Here is a 25,475-nt window from a genome sequence, read left to right on the forward strand (position 1 = left end):
GCGCGGCAAACTGTTTTGGCCTCCTCCAATGAGAGGCCGCGCACTGTAGCCACTGCTTCCCGCTCCTGCACAACAGACAATAAAACGGTGGTTTATTAAAACTCTTGGTTCCTCTTTTTCCAGATTATAGTGTGTTAAAAATTTCTTAATAAAACTATAAGCTGGGGGTATATTAAAAGACATGTGTTCTTAGATCTATTTTTAAAAGTTTAAGGTTCCTAAGATAAGATCCTCTCCAAAATCTGTTCATCGAGTTCGTCTTTGTATTTTCAGACATGTCCATGGCTTGCTTCAGGTGGAGACTTATATAGCGTGCTCCTAAGAAGAGGTAGAGGTCCGGCATTCCTTTTCCTCCTTTTTCCTTTGGCTTTTTCATTACTTCTCTTCTTATTCTCTCCCATTTGGAGCCCCACAAGAAGTAAAAAATGGCCCGCTCCAGCTCTAAAATCATTCTCCTTGATGGGATAAAAACAGAACTGATCAATAAGAGCAAAGGTAAAATCACTGCTTTTATGCTTAAAACCTTGCCTTCTAAAGTCAATTTCCTAAGCCCCCAATATCCCAGCTGTTGCGTCACTTTCCCCATCAAATCAGTCCAGTTTGTTGCCCCCCCACCTTGGCTGTCAAACTTGACTCCCAGTATCTTTTGTTCTGTTGTCACTTGTGTTTGGAGTCCTGCTTTCTCAGTTGTCTCCCACGGTCCATAAAATTGTATTTTTGTTTTTTCTTTGTTTTAATCTTGAGCCAGAGGCTAGTCCAAACCAGTCCGTTACGTCAAAAGTCCTATTTACCGATAAAAGATCTGTACATAAAATATTTACATCGTCCATATAGAAAATACATTTGGTAGTCTGACCCCCACTTCCTGGTAGTCCTACTCCCCTAATGTATGGGTCCCTTCTCAAGATCTGGGCCAATGGTTCTATGCAAATCACATACAGTAGGGCGGATAAGGGACAACCCTGACGAACACCGCAATTTATTTTTACTGCTTTTGTCATATGCCGATTGATCATGAACTCACTCATAATGTCGCGATACAGCAACCTCACCCAAGCTATAAACTTTTCAGGAAACCCCATTTTTCTCAACACACAGAAAAGGTATTGGTGTGAGACCCGATCAAAGGCTTTTTCAAAATCTAAATTCATCACTACTAGGCGAAGGTTTATATCTCTCGCAAAGCAGATGGTGTCTCGGATGAGTACCAGGCTGTCCGTAATCTTCCTGCCTTTTATGCCACATGCTTGATCTGGGTGTATCATTTCTTTTAGAACAGGACGCATACGAGCTGCTAAAAGTTTGCTAAAAAGTTTACAGTCCAGGTTTAAAAGTGTAATCGGTCTCCAGTTCTTCAGGTCAGTCTTGTCTTTCCCTTTAGATAAGAGAGTCACTATCACTCCTCTAAAACTGTCAGGAAGTCGGTCAAGTCGACTAAACTCTGTAAAAACGGCTTGTAAATCAGGTGCTAAAATGTCCCAAAAGGTCAAATAAAATTCTAAGGGGAGTCCATCCCTTCCTGGGGACTTCCCTCTCTTAAAACTTCTAAGTCTTTGGTCTATTTCTAAAATAGTAAAATCTTGAATTAAGGGGGCACCATCCTGGACTTTTCCTTCAATAGCATTTAGTGTTTCTGTAATGTTCTCTGTGCACACTTCTTTTTCTTTATACAAGTGTTGATAAAACTCCTCCACAGTTTGAATTATATCATGTGTGTTTTTGGCTAAAAGGCCATTTCTCATTTTCAACTCTGACATAAAATCAGATTTATTTAAAATTTTCTTAAAAAAATATCTTGTGCATTTTTCACCTTCTTCTAAATCTCTCTCTCTACTTCTAATTATAATACCTTGGCTTTTCTTGTATGCTATGTGGTTCATCTCCCTTTGTATTTCCTTAATTTCTTCATTAAAGTCCATACCTTGTTGGTTTAAAAGGTGATACCGTTGCAACCGTTTCTGCAGCCCCTTCATGCCCCTTTCGTCTTTTTCTTTTTCCCTGCTGTTTGAAAGTAAGTCTGGGTCCTTCCCTTCACCATCTCCCACCAAAGTGCACGTGTTTCGTAAAAGTCTTGGAGGGTCTGCCACTCGTAGTACTGCTCCCTGTATTGGCGGACCAACACCTGGTCCTCCAACAGGGAGCAGTTGAGCTTCCACAGACCTCTCCCAGTCGTCACACCCGAAGAAAGTGACAGAGTGCAGGACAGCATCAAGTGGTCAGAAAAAAACACCGGTGTAAGTCTAGCATCTTTTGGTAAACTGTTCCTTGTAAAAAAAATAGTCTATCCGAGAGGCCTTCGAGCCATCACCACTGACCCAGGTGAAGCCCTCCTCTCTAGGATGCATTGCTTTAAAACAGTCCACTAGTTTAAAATCCCTAACTAGGCTCTGAAGTAAAAGTGATGTTTTATCTAATTTAAAATCTTGTCTTGTCCTTTTCCTGTCTTTTCTGTTTAAAATACAATTAAAATCTCCTCCAACAACGAGTGGTGTTTTCCCAAGCATGTGGGGCTGCAGATCCTCTTAAATATTTATGGTTTTAATGACAAACATGAAAGGTATGAGCTTTTAGAGGTTAAAATCCTGCCCTAAAAAAGTCAAGTTTGCTAAAAGTGCCCGCCCTTGTCTCGCCCTTTTTGTTTTCATTTGAGCCACTCCAGACTGATGTCTGTGGCCACATATCCTGCCACTGGGTATAATTTTTTAAAAAGGGTATTGAGCATTCTTGGATTAAAAGCACATCTGATTTTACAGTATTTAAAAAGGATAAAACACTCTGGGCTCTAATGCTTGACTTCACACTTCTAACATTGATGGTTGAGAAGGTGAGAGCCATGACAATGGTTAAAAGGGACAGGTTAAACATTTTAAAAGGTATGAGACAGTTAAAAACCCTATTAACCATTATGTTATTTCTACTGAATGAAGCTCTTGCTTCACTTCACATGGTGAAAGAGGGAGGGGTTGAGCTCCATCGCCCTTCCTCCTTCTAGGCGTCGGCCTCTGTTGCAGTGTTTTGTTCAACATGATTTCTTTTGGAGTTGATTGGATCGCTATATTTAAAAAGGAGACCTCATTTGGTGAATCTGTTGGGAAAACTCTGGGTTCCTCCTCAGATGAGCCCTCTGAGAGGTTGCCCAGCCTTCCCCTCTTTTCTAAAACAACAGACATGTCAGGAGACAACTCTGATGCCGGTCTTTTGGCAAGCTGTGCATCAGGAAGAGGATCATCCTCATTACTCTCCCCTATGTCTGTTTCCTCACATTCTGATATTACTCCACCTTCTACCTGCATGTCCTCCTCCCTGGCTGTTTCAGTTTGTGGGAGTGGTGCAAGCCCCTCCTCTTTTTGTTCATCTCCTCCAATCACAGGTTTTGGAGGGAGATTTGAATTTTCTGGCCGCATTTCTTCAATTAACTCGTTAACTCTTTCAATTACTCTAGCATTTTGTGTTTGTTCTGTTCCTTCCTTATTCTTCAGTTTGTTTGCAAAAGACTTTGGGCAGTCTCGAAACAAATGGTCATCTTTTCCACACAGATTACATTTTCTTTGGTTCACACACTGTTCATACACATGTCCGACCTCTCTGCATTTTCCGCAAAACATTTTGTCGCATGCCTCTACCAGGTGCCCGTGCTCCCCGCACCTTCGGCAGAGCTTGGGCTGGCCCTGGTAGTGTATGTAGCCTCTATTTGTCCCTAGTACTATCATTTGTGGGAGGTGTTTAAGGCCTTGGAATCCCTGGGGATCTTCCCATTGTTTGATGGGGATCCTCCAAGCACAATTCCAAATGCCATCAACATCTCTCACCTTCATAGCCGGGCCTTTAACAGTGCAATATCTTCCCAGCCATATGCAGATATCTTCAGCTTGAACCGTTTCATTAAACATCCTGACAATAACTGTTTTTAAGGAGTTGTCAGTCAGTTTTTCAACATTGAATGCCGAAAATTGGGGCTTTTCATTTTCAAAGCGTGTCCAGAACTCCTTTAGTAATAAATTTGTGCAAAAACTTACATCAAAGCCTTTGTTAAAGGGTAGGGTCAAGATACAGTTCAAATCATTTGGGGTAAACTTCAGGGTCTGCTGGATCAATTTCCTAGAAAAATCAAGCCTTGACATAGTTAGCAACTTACCTTGTTCTTCTTTAAATAAAAAACGGACGCTGTGGTGCCTCCGCATGCCGGCATGGCTAGCCGACATGGTAGAGGCACCACAAGCTTAACAATACAATTACAATAACTAACAATTAGATAAGGAACAATTTTAACAAAACAATACAAAAGAACGGATGGAAGAGCTCTAAACTACTTCAAGTAAAGAGATCTTCGCATCAATAATCTCTCCTGACAAGTGAATAAGCAATGCCACAAAAGGCAGACTTTTCACCTCCCAATGGAGTCGATCGCTGTCTTAGCCAAAAGGCCGAGAAGCGATACCAGAAAAAGGGTGGAGGAGACCGGGTCATTCAGAGGCACCTCCTTTTAACTCAGGGTAGGATAACCAGCACGGAAACGTTGACTTTATTTTTATTTTATTTTTAGCATACAATAAAGAAGGTAACCAGGGGAAATGACAATGCGGTACCGCGCACGTGACGTCACCGTCTCAAGAGCAACGCCCCTTTTGCCGCTTAGGTAGGGCACACAGGAGAGAAAGCACGGATAACCCAGCTATTACAAGCGCAACAGAACCAGCGATCTGACCGACTTTACAGCCGTTAAACTTTCCCAAGACGATGTCCCAGGCGCACGGATTACTGGTCGCACTGTCGAAGAACACACCAACCTTCAGCTCAAACGATGGCTTGAGGTTCGAGGGCTTAAAAAGACTGGAAAACTGGCCGAGTTGATGAACGGTAAGCTTTGTTTTTTTTTCCTGCGCGGCGGTCATGGCAGCGTCGGCCGTTTTTTTTTTTGTTGTTGTTTGCAATCACCGTCCAGGAATGGGTATATGTTTAATGTTTGTCTCATTTGAAATGTTTTTGAGTAAGCTATCCTGGTAGCAGGCTATCATGTTAGCGCCTGCTACCATGATAGCCTATATGCTGTCATGGTAGCAGGCGCTACTTTATTAACATGTCGGCCACCAAAATACTCTTACCTTGACTTGATGTCGCTGGAATTGGGTCAGGATGTTACTCGGTTGTGCCCTTTCCTCCGACAAAATGCTTGCTACATATGTACTTGAATTTGGTAACTTTTTCCGGGTTGAACTGTTGTGTAGGCCGACCGCCCCGGTGTTCCAAGCACACACATTTCTCCTTGGCAGTCTTGAAGAAAACATCCTTCATATGCGGCCGATCAGCGTACCTCGAGTCGCTGTTGCCCGTTGCCGCTGTTTCTAAAAATAGCTCGCGCGCGGTACCGCATTGGCCATATTTTATGCTGTTCTGCAGCAGTAAATCAACACAAATACGCCACTTGCAGGTGAAAAGGACAGCAAAAGTAAAGCATTTTTTTGCTTGTTCCTGCTCTGGTCCAATAGGGAGCTCAGAAGCGATAACAAGTAAAGAAATTGCCATTTTTCTAGATATCTGCCTTTAAATGTGAACACAGCATTTATATATAGGCATACGATGGATTTTTTTATTTTTTTTATTTTTTACGTAACCCATAAAAGTCAAGAAAGTCCTAAGGTTAAGACAAGCCTCGGACGGCGCAGGTTGAAAAGAAGGGCTGCAGCGGCCTCTAGTGGACGGTAGCCTCAACTGCAGCTCTTACTCCTTCCGCACCTGCACAGACTGGAAATGAATACGCCCACGCAAGCACAACAAACACTTTGAAAGGCATGATTGGTTTTCCAAACAACTCTCTGACGTGACGCTTTCTCTGTGCGTTTATCCTTATTCAAGACCAGCCTTGGAGGTAGAAAAAGCACAATTATCTACGCTAACGTAGAGACAATAACACCCTTGTTTTATTTCAGCAAAAGATGTTTCCAATAAACAGCACGTTCAGTTTGACCATGTGTCCGCTGAGGTGGACATCTTGCATGATGAGGTATGTTTGTGAATCAAGTCAAGGAACTGCAGCAGCTTTTCTTTGTAAATGCTTTTGTGGTAACTACGCGTGTTTGTGCATAATTTTTAACCCAGCGTCAGTTTCCAAACATCGCCTAGCATGGAGCAGCTGCGCTTAGCGGGAGGCACAGGCTGGTTAGCTGGACTGTGCAGCCTGAGCACAGCAGCTGAGCTAAACGCTTGCGACAAGCCTGAAGGAGCCCACAACTACACAGTATTTGTCTCTGAACAAGCATGGAGGAGGTGCACCGCTCCTGGAGGTACTGCAATACCAGGCCGATGCATGGAGCGGACGGAGCAAGCCCCTATTCCATCTCCCAGTTCCAAAAATCAATTTAATATATGGTCCCCGGGTAGGGGACGTATCAGATATTAAACTGATAAGAACAGATACTACACTTGATCTTAGCCAAAAGGCCGAGAAGCGATACCAGAAAAAGGGTGGAGGAGACCGGGTCATTCAGAGGCACCTCCTTTTAACTCAGGGTAGGATAACCAGCATGGAAACGTTGACTTTTTTTTTTTTTAGCATACAATAAAGAAGGTAACCAGGGGAAATGACAATTGGCCACATTTTAGGCTGTTCTGCAGCAGTAAATCAACACAAATATGCCACTTGCAGGTGAAAAGGACAGCAAAAGTAAAGCATTTTTTTGCTTGTTCCTGCTCTGGTCCAATAGGGAGCTCAGAAGCGATAACAAGTAAAGAAATTGCCATTTTTCTAGATATCTGCCTTTAAATGTGAACACAGCATTTATATATAGGCATACGATGGATTTTTTTATTTTTTTTATTTTTTACGTAACCCATAAAAGTCAAGAAAGTCCTAAGGTTAAGACAAGCCTCGGACGGCGCAGGTTGAAAAGAAGGGCTGCAGCGACCTCTAGTGGACGGTAGCCTCAACTGCAGCTCTTACTCCTTCCGCACCTGCACAGACTGGAAATGAATACGCCCACGCAAGCACAACAAACACTTTGAAAGGCATGATTGGTTTTCCAAACAACTCTCTGACGTGACGCTTTCTCTGCGCGTTTATCCTTATTCAAGACCAGCCTTGGAGGTAGAAAAAGCACAATTATCTACGCTAACGTAGAGACAATAACGCCCTTGTTTTATTTCAGCAAAAGATGTTTCCAATAAACAGCACGTTCAGTTTGACCATGTGTCCGCTGAGGTGGACATCTTGCATGATGAGGTATGTTTGTGAATCAAGTCAAGGAACTGCAGCAGCTTTTCTTTGTAAATGCTTTTGTGGTAACTACGCGTGTTTGTGCATAATTTTTAACCCAGCGTCAGTTTCCAAACATCGCCTAGTATGGAGCAGCTGCGCTTAGCGGGAGGCACAGGCTGGTTAGCTGGACTGTGCAGCCTGAGCAAAGCAGCTGAGCTAAACGCTTGCGACAAGCCTGAAGGAGCCCACAACTACACAGTATTTGTCTCTGAACAAGCATGGAGGAGGTGCACCGCTCCTGGAGGTACTGCAATACCAGGCCGATGCATGGAGCGGACGGAGCAAGCCCCTATTCCATCTCCCAGTTCTAAAAATCAATTTAATATATGGTCCCCGGGTAGGGGACGTATCAGATATTAAACTGATAAGAACAGATACTACACTTGATCTTAGCCAAAAGGCCGAGAAGCGATACCAGAAAAAGGGTGGAGGAGACCGGGTCATTCAGAGGCACCTCCTTTTAACTCAGGGTAGGATAACCAGCACGGAAACGTTGACTTTTTTTTTTTTTAGCATACAATAAAGAAGGTAACCAGGGGAAATGACAATAGGGTGTTTTCACTGACGTCACTGGCCAACTTCCGGTCCGCCATATTGGGTGGCACACTTCCTTATCTCTAGTTGTCTTACACATATTATCGTATCGCGAATGGATAAGTACGCCAGCACGCTAGAGCGACCAGATAAGGACGTATATCTGAGGAAATGTTCCGTGATCGACCATATGGACCCGTATGCCCTCCACGGTGCCTTGTTTAGCCGTAATCCAGATGATTGGCCAAATGTAGAGCACGGCGACATAGTGCATTACCTGGTGTTCAGTGAAAACCCTCTGCACACTCTTGAGGAAATGAGAGCTTACAAGGATCTAGAGGCGCACAACCAGTTTACATCTGGTTATGTACATCAAGGAAATCGCCATCATACGTGGACGGGTGAGTTTTAATAAGATGGTAAAAATGTAAACAATCCGACGCAAATGTGTTGCACCGCCCGAAGGCGCTTGGCTGCAAGGCCGATCGACGCCGCTCGCGGCTTTAATTATTTAAGCAGAACAATGACCAGCGCAAAATTAAGTTGTATTTACCGTATTGGCGCCGGTAGGAGCTGCAGATCATAAAGCCAGCAAACAGTGGGAACACAGCAACTCGTTTAAAGGTAAGCTGCGTTCAGACGGGCTCTGGCCCATGCTAGTTTAGTAGCTGCTAACCGCCAGTGCTAACAACCACTCGCGCATGTAATGTACTTTTAACTTGCTGCTATGTGTTTCAAACGTTTAGAACACACTCTCATTGACATCGGGATACTGTGGAAAGTTATGTTCGGTCTTACAGCCGCGATCCAAGCGAGCCGACGATCTCTTTATCTCTGTAACTCGTTCAAAGGTAAGCTGCGCTCAGCCGGGCTCTGGCTCATGCTAACCGTTAGCGCTAACAACCACTCGCGCATGTAATGTACTTTTAACTTGCTCCTATGTGTTTCAAACGTTTAGAACACACTCTCATTGACATCGGGATACTGTGGAAAGTTATGTTCGGTCTTACAGCCGCGATCCAAGCGAGCCGACGATCTCTTTATCTCTGTAACTCGTTCAAAGGTAAGCTGCGCTCAGCCGGGCTCTGGCTCATGCTAACCGTTAGCGCTAACAACCACTCGCGCATGTAATGTACTTTTAACTTGCTGCTATGTGTTTCAAACGTTTAGAACACACTCTCATTGACATCGGGATACTGTGGAAAGTTATGTTCGGTCGACTTACAGCCGCGATCCAAGCGAGCCGACTCTTTGTTATCGCTAACAGTTGTTCTCCGTGGTTGCGCCTCCAGGCAGGAAAGCGGTGGAAAATTAATCTGTTTCTATGTTTTTCCCATGGCGATCATGTGTTGCGCTGTTACAGCCCACAATACAGCAACGGTTTACCATGGTTGAAATCAAGTTAAGGTGAAATTAATCAAATTAAAACACGGCTGAGAGAGGGAGTACAGTATGCGGTAGTAATAGGCAGTAGAGGCGGCGGAGGCAGTCAACATGACAGCCGCGGAAAGTAATAAGTCATAACGCCCAAGCCCTATTATTAATATATTCTTCTTACATGTTTTAAATACTTAACAGTTAATTACCTGTGACAAAGTGAGCACCGCAGACTCTGGCGTATTCCAGCTTAACACCGTCCAAATCGGACCTGGATATCCGTGTCAGCCATAGGTGACGGCGTTGTTCAGACAGCTGTTTTTTTTTTTCACACTGATTCACTATTACGGCTGGTAGGCGATAGAAAGAGCGTTGATCTCCACCTCCACGGGCCGTGCAACCAACCATTAAACACGTTTTCCCCATTGTTCACTTCCAATACTGCCTAAGGCGTCATACAATGCAGGTCAACGGTGCGAAACGACTGCCACCCAATATGGCGGACGCGCTGAGTAGTCACGTGAGCGTGACGTCAGCTGAAAACCCCCTATTGGCCACATTTTAGGCTGTTCTGCAGCAGTAAATCAACACAAATACGCCACTTGCAGGTGAAAAGGACAGCAAAAGTAAAGCATTTTTTTGCTTGTTCCTGCTCTGGTCCAATAGGGAGCTCAGAAGCGATAACAAGTAAAGAAATTGCCATTTTTCTAGATATCTGCCTTTAAATGTGAACACAGCATTTATATATAGGCATACGATGGATTTTTTTATTTTTTTTATTTTTTACGTAACCCATAAAAGTCAAGAAAGTCCTAAGGTTAAGACAAGCCTCGGACGGCGCAGGTTGAAAAGAAGGGCTGCAGCGGCCTCTAGTGGACGGTAGCCTCAACTGCAGCTCTTACTCCTTCCGCACCTGCACAGACTGGAAATGAATACGCCCACGCAAGCACAACAAACACTTTGAAAGGCATGATTGGTTTTCCAAACAACTCTCTGACGTGACGCTTTCTCTGCGCGTTTATCCTTATTCAAGACCAGCCTTGGAGGTAGAAAAAGCACAATTATCTACGCTAACGTAGAGACAATAACGCCCTTGTTTTATTTCAGCAAAAGATGTTTCCAATAAACAGCACGTTCAGTTTGACCATGTGTCCGCTGAGGTGGACATCTTGCATGATGAGGTATGTTTGTGAATCAAGTCAAGGAACTGCAGCAGCTTTTCTTTGTAAATGCTTTTGTGGTAACTACGCGTGTTTGTGCATAATTTTTAACCCAGCGTCAGTTTTCCAAACATCGCCTAGCATGGAGCAGCTGCGCTTAGCGGGAGGCACAGGCTGGTTAGCTGGACTGTGCAGCCTGAGCACAGCAGCTGAGCTAAACGCTTGCGACAAGCCTGAAGGAGCCCACAACTACACAGTATTTGTCTCTGAACAAGCATGGAGGAGGTGCACCGCTCCTGGAGGTACTGCAATACCAGGCCGATGCATGGAGCGGACGGAGCAAGCCCCTATTCCATCTCCCAGTTCTAAAAATCAATTTAATATATGGTCCCCGGGTAGGGGACGTATCAGATATTAAACTGATAAGAACAGATACTACACTTGATCTTAGCCAAAATGCCGAGAAGCGATACCAGAAAAAGGGTGGAGGAGACCGGGTCATTCAGAGGCACCTCCTTTTAACTCAGGGTAGGATAACCAGCACGGAAACGTTGACTTTTTTTTTTTTTAGCATACAATAAAGAAGGTAACCAGGGGAAATGACAATTGGCCACATTTTAGGCTGTTCTGCAGCAGTAAATCAACACAAATACGCCACTTGCAGGTGAAAAGGACAGCAAAAGTAAAGCATTTTTTTGCTTGTTCCTGCTCTGGTCCAATAGGGAGCTCAGAAGCGATAACAAGTAAAGAAATTGCCATTTTTCTAGATATCTGCCTTTAAATGTGAACACAGCATTTATATATAGGCATACGATGGATTTTTTTATTTTTTTTATTTTTTACGTAACCCATAAAAGTCAAGAAAGTCCTAAGGTTAAGACAAGCCTTGGACGGCGCAGGTTGAAAAGAAGGGCTGCAGCGGCCTCTAGTGGACGGTAGCCTCAACTGCAGCTCTTACTCCTTCCGCACCTGCACAGACTGGAAATGAATACGCCCACGCAAGCACAACAAACACTTTGAAAGGCATGATTGGTTTTCCAAACAACTCTCTGACGTGACGCTTTCTCTGTGCGTTTATCCTTATTCAAGACCAGCCTTGGAGGTAGAAAAAGCACAATTATCTACGCTAACGTAGAGACAATAACACCCTTGTTTTATTTCAGCAAAAGATGTTTCCAATAAACAGCACGTTCAGTTTGACCATGTGTCCGCTGAGGTGGACATCTTGCATGATGAGGTATGTTTGTGAATCAAGTCAAGGAACTGCAGCAGCTTTTCTTTGTAAATGCTTTTGTGGTAACTACGCGTGTTTGTGCATAATTTTTAACCCAGCGTCAGTTTCCAAACATCGCCTAGCATGGAGCAGCTGCGCTTAGCGGGAGGCACAGGCTGGTTAGCTGGACTGTGCAGCCTGAGCACAGCAGCTGAGCTAAACGCTTGCGACAAGCCTGAAGGAGCCCACAACTACACAGTATTTGTCTCTGAACAAGCATGGAGGAGGTGCACCGCTCCTGGAGGTACTGCAATACCAGGCCGATGCATGGAGCGGACGGAGCAAGCCCCTATTCCATCTCCCAGTTCCAAAAATCAATTTAATATATGGTCCCCGGGTAGGGGACGTATCAGATATTAAACTGATAAGAACAGATTTTTTTTTCTTTTTCAAGATTTTATTGTTACTTAATACATTTAAAACCATGGCACTCCATTATACAGAAATTTTCTTTTTACATTTAATAAATTAAATTAAAAGGAGAGAAGAAACATGATGTAAACAGCAAATCTGTATGTTAAAATTGAGCAGGACCGGGGTGACCCTCTCCTAAATTTTGAGCCATCCCGTTCTTCCAAACAGCGTTTGTACCGGTGCTGGTTCCGGTACTGGTGCTCAGAGGGGATCCCCCCCTACTGCTCCTTCCCGCCTGCCTCTCCCGGAGAGCCAGGCCGCTGCTGCCGGGACCCTCATCTGTGAAACGCCGACTCCTCTCTTCACGGAGGCGCAGACGATGCTTCTTTGAGGCTGTGTCCTTGGCGTGCCACCTGCAGCTCTTGATGTTGTTCTTCTTGCTGCCGCCATTCGGATCACAGCCTCGGGGGGAATCTGCCTGCGCCTGCTTACCAGCAAGTTTCTGGAGGTCCAGATGGCGTCTTTTATGGTGGCGAGGGTGAGCCACATCTCCTCAAAGTCCTTTTTCGTAAAGGTCCGATGGCTCACCCCATACAGCACTAGCTGTAAGTCGAGGACCTCCCTTGCTGGCAAGTGTGGGAACTGCGAGGAGCCGGCTTCCGTCCACAGGTCCCTAGCAGCACTGCACTCCCACAGCAGATGCCTCACCGACTCCGGCGCGCCACAACCGGGTCGGGGGCAGATGGACGATGCAGACATGCCGCGGGAGTGCATGACGGCTCTGACCGGGAGAATCCCATGAGCCACCATCCATGACAGGTCCTGAAGTCTGTTTGGAAGGACAGGAAGGCTCACGTTGCGCCAAACCGTGGAGGCATCTCCTCGTAGGAGGCCTCGCACTGGGGTCACTGGTTCCCGCTCCTGCACAACAGAAATGATAAAACGATGGTTGGTTAAAATCCCGCTCTCCTCTCCCTCCAATTTAAAATGTTCTAAAAATTTCTGTATAAAAGCATATGCCGGTGGGAGGTTAAAAGCAACAGGTGTTTTTAGATCACTTTGAATCAATTTTAATTTTCTCAGATAGGACCCCATCCAAAATCTGCTCATCTTGCTTGTTTTGATATCTGGGGGTGTGTTCAGTGCCAGTTTAAAATGAATGCTTGTGTAGTAACTGCCTAAAAACAAGTAAAGATCTGGGACTCCTTTTCCTCCTTTATCCTTTGGTTTTGTCATGATTTGTCTTCTTATCCTCTCCCATTTGGAGTCCCAGATGAAGTAAAAAATGTCTCGTTGCAGCTCTAAAATCACTCTCCTGGGAGGAATAAAAACCGAACTGGTGAGTAAAAGCACTGGTAAAATCACTGCTTTGATTATAAGAATCTTTCCTTCAAGTGTTAGGTTCCTCATCCCCCAAAATCCCAGTCGTTGTTTTACTCTCTTTAATATTTTTGTCCAGTTTGTTCCTCCCTCTCCATTTTTATCAAATTTCACCCCCAATATTTTTTGTTCTTCTTTAGTTATCTGGAACTGGTGTCCTATTTTTTCATTTTCTTTCCATGGTCCATAAAAAAGTGCTTTTGTTTTCTCTTTATTTAGTTTCGAGCCTGACGCTCTGCCGAACCATTCAGTTAATTGAAATACCCTGTCTACTGATAAAAGGTCTGTACATAAAATATTAAAATCGTCCATGTATAAAAGACATCTGGCCTCCTGCCCCCCACTCCCCGGTATTGTGACTCCTGATATCTGTGGGTCCCTTCTCAAGATCTGCGCCAGCGGCTCGACACAGGCCACGTAGAGAAGGGCAGATAAAGGACAACCCTGACGAACACCGCAGTTCACTTTCACTGCTTTTGTCAGAAACCCGTTAACTAGAAATCTGCTGTAGATGTCTCGGTACAACAGTCCCACCCATGCTACAAACCTCCCTGGAAAACCCATTTTTTGCAGTACCTGAAAGAGGTACTGGTGCGAGACCCGATCAAAAGCTTTCTCAAAATCTAGATTTAACACTATCAGCCGAATGTTTCTGTCTCTCGCAAAACAGATGGTGTCTCGGATCAGTACGAGGCTGTCCGTGATCTTCCTTCCTGGCACGGCGCAGGCTTGATCCGGGTGGATTAGATCCCCCAACACTCGGCGCATCCTGGCTGCTAAAAGTTTACTAAAAAGTTTACAATCTAAATTTAAAAGGGTGATGGGTCTCCAATTTTTGAGATCTGTTTTATCGTTATCTTTATGTAAAAGCGTCACTATACCTGTTCTAAAACTATCGGGTAGTTTATCTAGTTTGCTAAAATCAGTAAAAACAACGATTAAATCAGGTGTTAAAATGTCCCAAAAAGTTAGATAAAATTCTACAGGGAGTCCATCTGAGCCTGGAGATTTTCCCCTTTTAAAACTCTTCAAAGAGTTTAAAAGTTCTAAAAGGGTAAAATCCTGTTCTAAAAAACTAACTTCCTTTATACTTTTTTCTAAAAAATCCAAAGTTTCTTTAATATTTCCTTCATTTACTATTTTCTCCTCATATAAATCACTGTAAAACTGTTCAATCACTTTTGTCTTTTCTTCTATAGTTGAAGCGATGTCTCCTTTTACTGATTTAAGTTCAGGGATAGAACTTGGATTACCAATTATTTTTTTGAAAAAGTATCTACTACATTTTTCCCCTTCTTCTATTTCTCTTTCTCTGCTTCTTAAGATGACTCCCTTGCTCTTTATTTCTGCTAAAATGTTCATTTCTTTTTTAATTTCTCTTATTTCTTTGTTAAAATCCATACCTTGTTGATTTAAAAGATAATATCTTTGTAATCTTTTCTGCAGCCCCATCATGCGACTCTGTTCTTTTTTCTTCTTATTTTTCCCGGCTTGTCTGAAGAAAGTCTGGGTCCTACCCTTCACCATCTCCCACCACTGTGCTCGTGTTTCGTACAGGTCTTGGAGGGTCTGCCACTCCTGGTACCGCTCCCGGTACTGGCTGACCAAAGCCTGGTCCTCCAGCAGGGAGCGGTTGAGTTTCCACAGACCTCTCCCGGTCGTCGCACCTGAAGGAAGTGAAAGAGTGCAGGACAGAAGGAGGTGGTCGGAAAAGAAAACTGGTGACAATCTAGCATCAGTTAGGGTGCAATCTCTGATGAAAAAGTAGTCAATTCGAGAGGCTTTAGAGCTATCATCACTGACCCAGGTGAAGCCCTCCTCTCTAGGATGCATGGTTTTAAAACAGTCCACTAGTTTAAAATCCCTGACTATCCTCTGTAATAAAAGTGATGTCTTGTCTACCTTATATATTTGTCCTATTCTTTTCCTGTCTTTTCTGGTTAAAACACAATTAAAATCCCCCCCAATTATTAACGGTTTTCTTCCTAACATGTGGGGCTGCAGTTCCTTTAAAAAGTCATACCTGTCGTGTTTATCAGTAAAACCATAAATATTTAAGAGGTTAAAATCCTGCCCATTAAAAGTCAGATTTGCTAAAAGTGCTCTTCCCTCTTTCACCACGGTGCTTCCCTTAACCAAGATGTGAGGATTATTTATTAAAATGGCCACACCGTCGTTTCTATTTTCGTTTGAGCCGCTCCATATTGACGGTCGCGGCCATAAATCTTGCCACCGGGTGTAATTCTTTAAAAACGGAAGTGCACATTCTTGCAATAAAATCACGTCTGACTGTACGGTGCTTAAAAAGGATAAAATACTCTGGGCTCTAACTAAAGACTTCACACTTCTAACATTTATAGTTGAGAAGGTGAGAGTCATAAAAATAGTGGTTAAGAACAGGCAAGACATTTTAAAGGATTAACATAAACATTTTAAAGGTGTGACAATTAAGATCCTATAAAACATTATATAAACGAGAGGCACGTTTCAAATGTTAAATTATTTCTACTGAGTGCAGTTCTTGCTTCACTTCACATGGTGAAGGAGGGAGGGGTTGAGCTCCATCGCCCTTCCTCCTTCTAGGCGTTGGCCTCTGTCGCAATGTTTTGTTCAACATGATTTCTTTTGGGGTTGATTGGATCGCTATATTTAAAAAGGAGACCTCATTTGGTGAATCAATTGGGAATACTCTGGGTTCCTCCTCAGATGAGCCCTCTGAGAGGTTGCCCAGCCTTCCCCTCTTTTCTAAAACCATAAGTATGTCCGGGGATAACTCTGATGCCGGTCTCTTGGCCAGCTGGGCGTCGGGGAGGGTGGCATCATCGCTACTTTCAATCTGGGTTTCCTCTAAGCTAGCTCCGCCTTCGGTTTGCGTCTCCTCCCCCTCACCAGGTGCTTCGGTTTGGGGTGGAGCCTCCGTCCCCTCCCCGCTTCCCGCCATCTCCTCCTCTCCTCCAATCGGAGGGGTTGGCAGGAGATTTGAATTTTCTGTCCCAGCTGCATCCACTTGCTCGTTAACTTTTTCAACTGTCGTCTCTTTCCCTTTTTTTAATTTATTTGCAAACGATTTCGGACAGTCTCTAAACAGGTGGTCCTGTCCACCACACAAATTGCATTTTCGCCCGTTTGTACATTCTTCAAATGTGTGTCCCACCTCCCTACATTTTCCACAAAAAATCTTGTTGCATGCCTCAGCCAGATGACCGTATTCGCCACACTTCCTACATAGCTTCGGTTGTCCTTGGTAATGAATGTAGCCTCTGTTTTCCCCCAGGACTATCATGGATGGGAGATGTTTCAGGCCCTGGAAGCCTTGGGGATCTTCCCACTGTTTAATGGGGACCCGCCAAGCGCAGTTCCAGATGCCGTCGGCATCCCGCACCTTCATAGCCTGGCCTTTCACAGTGCAGTATCTACCCAGCCATACACAGATGTCTTCAGCACTGACAGTCTCATTGAACATCCTGACAATCACCGTTTTCAGGGAGTTGTCAGTCAGTTTCTCAACGTCAAATGCTGAAAACTGGATTTTCGCGTTTTCAAACCGAGTCCAAAAGTCTTTTAGAAGTGCGGCGGAACAAAAACTCACGTCATATCCCTTGTTGAAAGGCAGGGAGAGGATACAGTTCAGGTCATCCGGCTTAAACTTTAACGTTTGCTGCAACAATTTTCTTGAGAAATCTAGCCTTGACATTACTTTCTCTTGATCATTAAAAAGGAAGCGGACGCTGTGGTGCCTTCGCATGCCGGCATGGCTAGCCGCCATGGTGAAGGCACCACCCGATAAATAACTAAAACTTTTAATAAAACCCAATAAATAACTAAAACCGTTAATAAAACCCAATAACTAAGTAAAACCCGGTATACCAAAAATACAAAAACTTTTAAAAAGGAAGAGATATTTTACGCAACTTTGCGATCAATATCTCAACTAGGGACTAAGATTAATCTTAACTCAAATAGAGGGGTAACAGCCAAGTCACAACGACTACCGCTATCACCACCCAGTGGAGTTGATCGCTGTCTTAGCCAAAAGGCCGAGAAGCGATACCAGAAAAAGGGTGGAGGAGACCGGGTCATTCAGAGGCACCTCCTTTTAACTCAGGGTAGGATAACCAGCACGGAAACGTTGACTTTTTTTTTTTTTAGCATACAATAAAGAAGGTAACCAGGGGAAATGACAATTGGCCACATTTTAGGCTGTTCTGCAGCAGTAAATCAACACAAATACGCCACTTGCAGGTGAAAAGGACAGCAAAAGTAAAGCATTTTTTTGCTTGTTCCTGCTCTGGTCCAATAGGGAGCTCAGAAGCGATAACAAGTAAAGAAATTGCCATTTTTCTAGATATCTGCCTTTAAATGTGAACACAGCATTTATATATAGGCATACGATGGATTTTTTATTTTTTTTATTTTTTACGTAACCCATAAAAGTCAAGAAAGTCCTAAGGTTAAGACAAGCCTCGGACAGCGCAGGTTGAAAAGAAGGGCTGCAGCGGCCTCTAGTGGACGGTAGCCTCAACTGCAGCTCTTACTCCTTCCGCACCTGCACAGACTGGAAATGAATACGCCCACGCAAGCACAACAAACACTTTGAAAGGCATGATTGGTTTTCCAAACAACTCTCTGACGTGACGCTTTCTCTGCGCGTTTATCCTTATTCAAGACCAGCCTTGGAGGTAGAAAAAGCACAATTATCTACGCTAACGTAGAGACAATAACGCCCTTGTTTTATTTCAGCAAAAGATGTTTCCAATAAACAGCACGTTCAGTTTGACCATGTGTCCGCTGAGGTGGACATCTTGCATGATGAGGTATGTTTGTGAATCAAGTCAAGGAACTGCAGCAGCTTTTCTTTGTAAATGCTTTTGTGGTAACTACGCGTGTTTGTGCATAATTTTTAACCCAGCGTCAGTTTCCAAACATCGCCTAGCATGGAGCAGCTGCGCTTAGCGGGAGGCACAGGCTGGTTAGCTGGACTGTGCAGCCTGAGCACAGCAGCTGAGCTAAACGCTTGCGACAAGCCTGAAGGAGCCCACAACTACACAGTATTTGTCTCTGAACAAGCATGGAGGAGGTGCACCGCTCCTGGAGGTACTGCAATACCAGGCCGATGCATGGAGCGGACGGAGCAAGCCCCTATTCCATCTCCCAGTTCCAAAAATCAATTTAATATATGGTCCCCAGGTAGGGGACGTATCAGATATTAAACTGATAAGAACAGATACTACACTTGATCTTAGCCAAAAGGCCGAGAAGCGATACCAGAAAAAGGGTGGAGGAGACCGGGTCATTCAGAGGCACCTCCTTTTAACTCAGGGTAGGATAACCAGCACGGAAACGTTGACTTTTTTTTTTTTTAGCATACAATAAAGAAGGTAACCAGGGGAAATGACAATTGGCCACATTTTAGGCTGTTCTGCAGCAGTAAATCAACACAAATACGCCACTTGCAGGTGAAAAGGACAGCAAAAGTAAAGCATTTTTTTGCTTGTTCCTGCTCTGGTCCAATAGGGAGCTCAGAAGCGATAACAAGTAAAGAAATTGCCATTTTTCTAGATATCTGCCTTTAAATGTGAACACAGCATTTATATATAGGCATACGATGGATTTTTTTATTTTTTTTATTTTTTACGTAACCCATAAAAGTCAAGAAAGTCCTAAGGTTAAGACAAGCCTCGGACAGCGCAGGTTGAAAAGAAGGGCTGCAGCGGCCTCTAGTGGACGGTAGCCTCAACTGCAGCTCTTACTCCTTCCGCACCTGCACAGACTGGAAATGAATACGCCCACGCAAGCACAACAAACACTTTGAAAGGCATGATTGGTTTTCCAAACAACTCTCTGACGTGACGCTTTCTCTGCGCGTTTATCCTTATTCAAGACCAGCCTTGGAGGTAGAAAAAGCACAATTATCTACGCTAACGTAGAGACAATAACGCCCTTGTTTTATTTCAGCAAAAGATGTTTCCAATAAACAGCACGTTCAGTTTGACCATGTGTCCGCTGAGGTGGACATCTTGCATGATGAGGTATGTTTGTGAATCAAGTCAAGGAACTGCAGCAGCTTTTCTTTGTGAATGCTTTTGTGGTAACTACGCGTGTTTGTGCATAATTTTTAACCCAGCGTCAGTTTCAAAACATCACCTAGCATGGAGCAGCTGCGCTTAGCGGGAGGCACAGGCTGGTTAGCTGGACTGTGCAGACTGAGCACAGCAGCTGAGCTAAACGCTTGCGACAAGCCTGAAGGAGCCCACAACTACACAGTATTTGTCTCTGAACAAGCATGGAGGAGGTGCACCGCTCCTGGAGGTACTGCAATACCAGGCCGATGCATGGAGCGGACGGAGCAAGCCCCTATTCCATCTCCCAGTTCCAAAAATCAATTTAATATATGGTCCCCGGGTAGGGGACGTATCAGATATTAAACTGATAAGAACAGATACTACACTTGATCTTAGCCAAAAGGCCGAGAAGCGATACCAGAAAAAGGGTGGAGGAGACCGGGTCATTCAGAGGCACCTCCTTTTAACTCAGGGTAGGATAACCAGCACGGAAACGTTGACTTTTTTTTTTTTTTTTTAGCATACAATAAAGAAGGTAACCAGGGGAAATGACAATTGGCCACATTTTATGCTGTTCTGCAGCAGTAAATCAACACAAATACGCCACTTGCAGGTGAAAAGGACAGCAAAAGTAAAGCATTTTTTTGCTTGTTCCTGCTCTGGTCCAATAGGGAGCTCAGAAGCGATAACAAGTAAAGAAATTGCCATTTTTCTAGAAATCTGCCTTTAAATGTGAACACAGCATTTATATATAGGCATACGATGGATTTTTTATTTTTTTTATTTTTTACGTAACCCATAAAAGTCAAGAAAGTCCTAAGGTTAAGACAAGCCTCGGACAGCGCAGGTTGAAAAGAAGGGCTGCAGCGGCCTCTAGTGGACGGTAGCCTCAACTGCAGCTCTTACTCCTTCCGCACCTGCACAGACTGGAAATGAATACGCCCACGCAAGCACAACAAACACTTTGAAAGGCATGATTGGTTTTCCAAACAACTCTCTGACGTGACGCTTTCTCTGCGCGTTTATCCTTATTCAAGACCAGCCTTGGAGGTAGAAAAAGCACAATTATCTACGCTAACGTAGAGACAATAACGCCCTTGTTTTATTTCAGCAAAAGATGTTTCCAATAAACAGCACGTTCAGTTTGACCATGTGTCTGCTGAGGTGGACATCTTGCATGATGAGGTATGTTTGTGAATCAAGTCAAGGAACTGCAGCAGCTTTTCTTTGTGAATGCTTTTGTGGTAACTACGCGTGTTTGTGCATAATTTTTAACCCAGCGTCAGTTTCAAAACATCGCCTAGCATGGAGCAGCTGCGCTTAGCGGGAGGCACAGGCTGGTTAGCTGGACTGTGCAGCCTGAGCACAGCAGCTGAGCTAAACGCTTGCGACAAGCCTGAAGGAGCCCACAACTACACAGTATTTGTCTCTGAACAAGCATGGAGGAGGTGCACCGCTCCTGGAGGTACTGCAATACCAGGCCGATGCATGGAGCGGACGGAGCAAGCCCCTATTCCATCTCCCAGTTCCAAAAATCAATTTAATATATGGTCCCCGGGTAGGGGACGTATCAGATATTAAACTGATAAGAACAGATACTACACTTGATCTTAGCCAAAAGGCCGAGAAGAAGCGATACCAGAAAAAGGGTGGAGGAGACCGGGTCATTCAGAGGCACCTCCTTTTAACTCAGGGTAGGATAACCAGCACGGAAACGTTGACTTTATTTTTATTTTATTTTTTTTAGCATACAATAAAGAAGGTAACCAGGGGAAATGACAATTGGCCACATTTTATGCTGTTCTGCAGCAGTAAATCAACACAAATACGCCACTTGCAAGTGAAAAGGACAGCAAAAGTAAAGCATTTTTTGCTTGTTCTGCTCTGGTCCAATAGGGAGCTCAGAAGCGATAACAAGTAAAGAAATTGCCATTTTTCTAGATATCTGCCTTTAAATGTGAAACACAGCATTTATATATAGGCATACGATGGATTTTTTTATTTTTTTATTTTTTACGTAACCCATAAAAGTCAAGAAAGTCCTAAGGTTAAGACAAGCCTCGGACGGCGCAGGTTGAAAAGAAGGGCTGCAGCGGCCCTCTAGTGGACGGTAGCCTCAACTGCAGCTCTTACTCCTTCCGCACCTGCACAGACTGGAAATGAATACGCCCACGCAAGCACAACAAACACTTTGAAAGGCATGATTGGTTTTCCAAACAACTCTCTGACGTGACGCTTTCTCTGCGCGTTTATCCTTATTCAAGACCAGCCTTGGAGGTAGAAAAAGCACAATTATCTACGCTAACGTAGAGACAATAACGCCCTTGTTTTATTTCAGCAAAAGATGTTTCCAATATAACAGCACGTTCAGTTTGACCATGTGTCCGCTGAGGTGGACATCTTGCATGATGAGGTATGTTTGTGAATCAAGTCAAGGAACTGCAGCAGCTTTTCTTTGTAAATGCTTTTGTGGTAACTACGCGTGTTTGTGCATAATTTTTAACCCAGCGTCAGTTTCCAAACATCGCCTAGCATGGAGCAGCTGCGCTTAGCGGGAGGCACAGGCTGGTTAGCTGGACTGTGCAGCCTGAGCACAGCAGCTGAGCTAAACGCTTGCGACAAGCCTGAAGGAGCCCACAACTACACAGTATTTGTCTCTGAACAAGCATGGAGGAGGTGCACCGCTCCTGGAGGTACTGCAATACCAGGCCGATGCATGGAGCGGACGGAGCAAGCCCCTATTCCATCTCCCAGTTCCAAATATCAATTTAATATATGGTCCCCGGGTAGGGGACGTATCAGATATTAAACTGATAAGAAGAGATACTACACTTGATCTTAGCCAAAAGGCCGAGAAGCGATACCAGAAAAAGGGTGGAGGAGACCGGGTCATTCAGAGGCACCTCCTTTTAACTCAGGGAAGGATAACCAGCACGGAAACGTTGACTTTTTTTTTTTTTAGCATACAATAAAGAAGGTAACCAGGGGAAATGACAATTGGCCACATTTTATGCTGTTCTGCAGCAGTAAATCAACACAAATACGCCACTTGCAGGTGAAAAGGACAGCAAAAGTAAAGCATTTTTTGCTTGTTCCTGCTCTGGTCCAATAGGGAGCTCAGAAGCGATAACAAGTAAAGAAATTGCCATTTTTCTAGATATCTGCCTTTAAATGTGAACACAGCATTTATATATAGGCATACGATGGATTTTTTATTTTTTTTATTTTTTACGTAACCCATAAAAGTCAAGAAAGTCCTAAGGTTAAGACAAGCCTCGGACAGCGCAGGTTGAAAAGAAGGGCTGCAGCGGCCTCTAGTGGACGGTAGCCTCAACTGCAGCTCTTACTCCTTCCGCACCTGCACAGACTGGAAATGAATACGCCCACGCAAGCACAACAAACACTTTGAAAGGCATGATTGGTTTTCCAAACAACTCTCTGACGTGACGCTTTTCTCTGCGCGTTTATCCTTATTCAAGACCAGCCTTGGAGGTAGAAAAAGCACAATTATCTACGCTAACGTAGAGACAATAACGCCCTTGTTTTATTTCAGCAAAAGATGTTTCCAATAAACAGCACGTTCAGTTTGACCATGTGTCCGCTGAGGTGGACATCTTGCATGATGAGGTATGTTTGTGAATCAAGTCAAGGAACTGCAGCAGCTTTTCTTTGTGAATGCTTTTGTGGTAACTACGCGTGTTTGTGCATAATTTTTAACCCAGCGTCAGTTTCCAAACATCGCCTAGCATGGAGCAGCTGCGCTTAGCGGGAGGCACAGGCTGGTTAGCTGGACTGTGCAGCCTGAGCACAGCAGCTGAGCTAAACGCTTGCGACAAGCCTGAAGGAGCCCACAACTACACAGTATTTGTCTCCTGAACAAGCATGGAGGAGGTGCAACCGCTCCTGGAGGTACTGCAATACCAGGCCGATGCATGGAGCGGACGGAGCAAGCCCCTATTCCATCTCCCAGTTCCAAAAATCAATTTAATATATGGTCCCCGGGTAGGGGACGTATCAGATATTAAACTGATAAGAACAGATACTACACTTGATCTTAGCCAAAAGGCCGAGAAGCGATACCAGAAAAAGGGTGGAGGAGACCGGGTCATTCAGAGGCACCTCCTTTTAACTCAGGGTAGGATAACCAGCACGGAAACGTGACTTTTTTTTTTTTTAGCATACAATAAAGAAGGTAACCAGGGGAAATGACAATTGGCCACATTTTATGCTGTTCTGCAGCAGTAAATCAACACAAATACGCCACTTGCAGGTGAAAAGGACAGCAAAGTAAAGCATTTTTTTTGCTTGTTCCTGCTCTGGTCCAATAGGGAGCTCAGAAGCGATAACAAGTAAAGAAATTGCCATTTTTCTAGATATCTGCCTTTAAATGTGAACACAGCATTTATATATAGGCATACGATGGATTTTTTATTTTTTTTTATTTTTTACGTAACCCATAAAAGTCAAGAAAGTCCTAAGGTTAAGACAAGCACCTCGGACAGCGCAGGTTGAAAAGAAGGGCTGCAGCGGCCTCTAGTGGACGGTAGCCTCAACTGCAGCTCTTACTCCTTCCGCACCTGCACAGACTGGAAATGAATACGCCCACGCAAGCACAACAAACACTTTGAAAGGCATGATTGGTTTTCCAAACAACTCTCTGACGTGACGCTTTCTCTGCGCGTTTATCCTTATTCAAGACCAGCCTTGGAGGTAGAAAAAGCACAATTATCTACGCTAACGTAGAGACAATAACGCCCTTGTTTTATTTCAGCAAAAGATGTTTCCAATAAACAGCACGTTCAGTTTGACCATGTGTCCGCCTGAGGTGGACATCTTGCATGATGAGGTTATGTTTGTGAATCAAGTCAAGGAACTGCAGCAGCTTTTCTTGTGAATGCTTTTGTGGTAACTACGCGTGTTTGTGCATAATTTTTAACCCAGCGTCAGTTTCCAAACATCGCCTAGCATGGAGCAGCTGCGCTTAGCGGGAGGCACAGGCTGGTTAGCTGGACTGTGCAGCCTGAGCTCAGCAGCTGAGCTAAACGCTTGCGACAAGCCTGAAGGAGCCCACAACTACACAGTATTGTCTCTGAACAAGCATGGAGGAGGTGCACCGCTCCTGGAGGTACTGCAATACAGGCCGATGCATGGAGCGGACGGAGCAAGCCCCCTATTCCATCTCCCAGTTCCAAAAAATCAATTTAATATATGGTCCCCAGGTAGGGGACGTATCAGATATTAAACTGATAAGAACAGATTTTTTTCTTTTTTCAAGATTTTATGTTACTTAATACATTTAAAACCATGGCACTCCATTATACAGAAATTTTCTTTTTACATTTAATAAATTAAATTAAAGGAGAGAAGAAACATGATGTAAACAGCAAATCTGTATGTTAAAATTGAGCAGGACCGGGGTGACCCTCTCCTAAATTTGAGCCATCCCGTTCTTCCAAACAGCGTTGGTACCGGTGCTGGTTCCGGTACTGGTGCTCAGAGGGGATCCCCCCCTACTGCTCCTTCCCGCCTGCCTCTCCCGGAGAGCCAGGCCGCTGCTGCCGGGACCCTCATCTGTGAAACGCCGACTCCTCTCTTCACGGAGGCGCAGACGATGCTTCTTTGAGGCTGTGTCCTTGGCGTGCCACCTGCAGCTCTTGATGTTGTTCTTCTTGCTGCCGCCATTTCGGATACACAGCCTCGGGGGGGAGGGAATCTGCCTGCGCCTGCTTACCAGCAAGTTTCTGGAGGTCCAGATGGCGTCTTTTATGGTGGCGAGGGTGAGCCACATCTCCTCAAAGTCCTTTTTCGTAAAGGTCCGATGGCTCACCCATACAGCACTAGCTGTAAGTCGAGGATCCCTCCCTTGCTGGCAAGTGTGGGAAACTGCGAGGAGCCGGCTTCCGTCCACAGGTCCCTAGCAGCACTGCACTCCCACAGCAGATGCCTCACCGACTCCGGCGCGCCACAACCGGGTCGGGGGCAGATGGACGATGCAGACATGCCGCGGGAGTGCATGACGGCTCTGACCGGGAGAATCCCATGAGCCACCATCCATGACAGGTCCTGAAGTCTGTTGGAAGGAC

The 25,475-nt window shown here is 44.5% G+C and overlaps 8 non-coding genes and 2 pseudogenes across 8 annotated transcripts; all 10 read right to left on the reverse strand.

Annotated features, from left to right (window-relative positions):
* Positions 1 to 6,259: 6,259 nt before the first annotated feature.
* On the reverse strand, positions 6,260 to 6,450 carry LOC118566846. The gene has a single exon (XR_004933332.1). It is a non-coding gene; the product is annotated as a U2 spliceosomal RNA (small nuclear RNA).
* A 1,024-nt stretch (positions 6,451 to 7,474) lies between these two features.
* Positions 7,475 to 7,665, reverse strand: LOC118566851. The gene has a single exon (XR_004933338.1). It is a non-coding gene; the product is annotated as a U2 spliceosomal RNA (small nuclear RNA).
* Positions 7,666 to 10,603: 2,938 nt separating this feature from the next.
* LOC118566856 lies at positions 10,604 to 10,794 on the reverse strand. Its single transcript, XR_004933343.1, has one exon. It is a non-coding gene; the product is annotated as a U2 spliceosomal RNA (small nuclear RNA).
* A 1,024-nt stretch (positions 10,795 to 11,818) lies between these two features.
* LOC118566865 lies at positions 11,819 to 11,997 on the reverse strand (annotated as a pseudogene).
* A 6,405-nt stretch (positions 11,998 to 18,402) lies between these two features.
* Positions 18,403 to 18,593, reverse strand: LOC118566839. Its single transcript, XR_004933325.1, has one exon. It is a non-coding gene; the product is annotated as a U2 spliceosomal RNA (small nuclear RNA).
* Positions 18,594 to 19,617: 1,024 nt separating this feature from the next.
* Positions 19,618 to 19,808, reverse strand: LOC118566847. The gene has a single exon (XR_004933333.1). It is a non-coding gene; the product is annotated as a U2 spliceosomal RNA (small nuclear RNA).
* Positions 19,809 to 20,835: 1,027 nt separating this feature from the next.
* Positions 20,836 to 21,026, reverse strand: LOC118566854. Its single transcript, XR_004933341.1, has one exon. It is a non-coding gene; the product is annotated as a U2 spliceosomal RNA (small nuclear RNA).
* Positions 21,027 to 22,063: 1,037 nt separating this feature from the next.
* Positions 22,064 to 22,254, reverse strand: LOC118566859. The gene has a single exon (XR_004933346.1). It is a non-coding gene; the product is annotated as a U2 spliceosomal RNA (small nuclear RNA).
* A 1,024-nt stretch (positions 22,255 to 23,278) lies between these two features.
* LOC118566857 lies at positions 23,279 to 23,470 on the reverse strand. Its single transcript, XR_004933344.1, has one exon. It is a non-coding gene; the product is annotated as a U2 spliceosomal RNA (small nuclear RNA).
* Positions 23,471 to 24,495: 1,025 nt separating this feature from the next.
* Positions 24,496 to 24,674, reverse strand: LOC118566872 (annotated as a pseudogene).
* Positions 24,675 to 25,475: the final 801 nt, after the last annotated feature.

This window comes from Fundulus heteroclitus, chromosome 18 (assembly GCF_011125445.2).
Source record: "Fundulus heteroclitus isolate FHET01 chromosome 18, MU-UCD_Fhet_4.1, whole genome shotgun sequence".
NCBI classification, from domain to species: domain Eukaryota; kingdom Metazoa; phylum Chordata; class Actinopteri; order Cyprinodontiformes; family Fundulidae; genus Fundulus; species Fundulus heteroclitus.